The sequence below is a fragment of the Gossypium raimondii genome, chromosome 1, assembly GCF_025698545.1.
Source record: "Gossypium raimondii isolate GPD5lz chromosome 1, ASM2569854v1, whole genome shotgun sequence".
Lineage (NCBI taxonomy): Eukaryota > Viridiplantae > Streptophyta > Magnoliopsida > Malvales > Malvaceae > Gossypium > Gossypium raimondii.
The window spans coordinates 41696337-41697662 of record NC_068565.1 but is presented as its reverse complement, the minus strand read 5'-3'; the positions used below and the strand labels follow the sequence as shown (position 1 = coordinate 41697662).

At 35.5% G+C, this 1326-nt stretch overlaps 1 non-coding gene across 1 annotated transcript; it reads right to left on the bottom strand.

The window, feature by feature from the left end:
• Window positions 1-839: 839 nt before the first annotated feature.
• Window positions 840-946, bottom strand: LOC128033172 (small nucleolar RNA R71). The gene has a single exon (XR_008189499.1). It is a non-coding gene; the product is annotated as a small nucleolar RNA R71 (small nucleolar RNA).
• Between the last annotated feature and the right edge of the window lie 380 nt (window positions 947-1326).

Sequence of the window (1326 nt, the reverse complement as noted above, 5' to 3'; positions counted from 1 at the left end):
CCCATCACTCAAGATATTTTTTTTTTATCATCACATTGTTAACTTTAATTTCGTAATATATTGATCAACATACACAGTCCCGTGGGGACGATAATTCTTTTACTTACTTATTACTTGATAACAACTGTGTACACTTGTACAAACCGAGCGTTATAAGTTTTTGACGCCGTTGCCGGTGATTGTTGCCTTAATCATTTTTTTGTGAAATTATTCATTTCAATTTGGTTGTTATTTCATTTTTATCTAAATTCTAGCTTTACTAATTAATTATTTATTCTTTATTCTTTAAATTTTATTTTTTTCAGGTGTTTATGAGCATAAATCAAATTATTGATTTATTACCTGTAGACCCTGAGATTGAGCGAACATTTAAACAAAGAAGACGTGAAAGATCAACCCAAAGACAAGCCAAGATGGACCTTGGAAATCAAAATGATGGACAAGGAAATGGAGCCAATCATGTGCACAATCCAATCCTCATTGCTAATGATAAGGATCGTGCCATAAGACACGTTGTGCCACTCTTCAATGAATTAAATTTAGGAATTACGAGACTGAAGATTGAGGCACTGCAATTTGAATTGAAACTAGTGATGTTTCAAATCCTCTAAGCAATGGGCTAGTTTAGTGGAATGCCCATGGAAGATCCACACCTTCACTTTCGATTATTCATGGAGGCAAGCGATTTGTTTAAGATAGCCGGTGTGACTGAAGACACATTGAGGTTGAATTTTTTTCCATACTCGTTGGCTTAATTCGTTGCCACCAAGTTTACTATCTACATGGAAAGAATTAGTAGAAAGACTTTTGGTATGTATTTCCCACGTAGCAAAAAGGCTATGTTGCGAAATGAGATAACCATTTTTCAACAATTGGATGACAAATCTTTGCACGGGGAATGGGAGAGATTCAAAAAATTACTTTGTAAGTGCCCTCATCATGGGATTCCATACTGCATCCAATTGGAGGCATTTTATAACGGTCTCAACGCACACACAATGTTGATAGTAGATGTTTCTGTGAATGGTGTGATTTTTTCTAAGTCTTATAATGAGGCTTGCGAGATTATTGAGAGGATTGCTAGTAACAACAATCAATGGCCAACAAATTTAGCAAATTCAGGAAGACAAGTAACTAGAGTGCACGAAGTGGACGCACTTACATCACTCTTAGCTCAGGTATATTCTATTTATTTAATGTTGAAACAGTTTACCGCTAATGGTTTGAATAATTTTGCAGCTCAGTCACCAAGTCAGTTTGATGTTGTTTCCTGCATATACTGTAGGGATGGTCATTCTTTCGAGAATTTTCCATCAAATCTCGAGT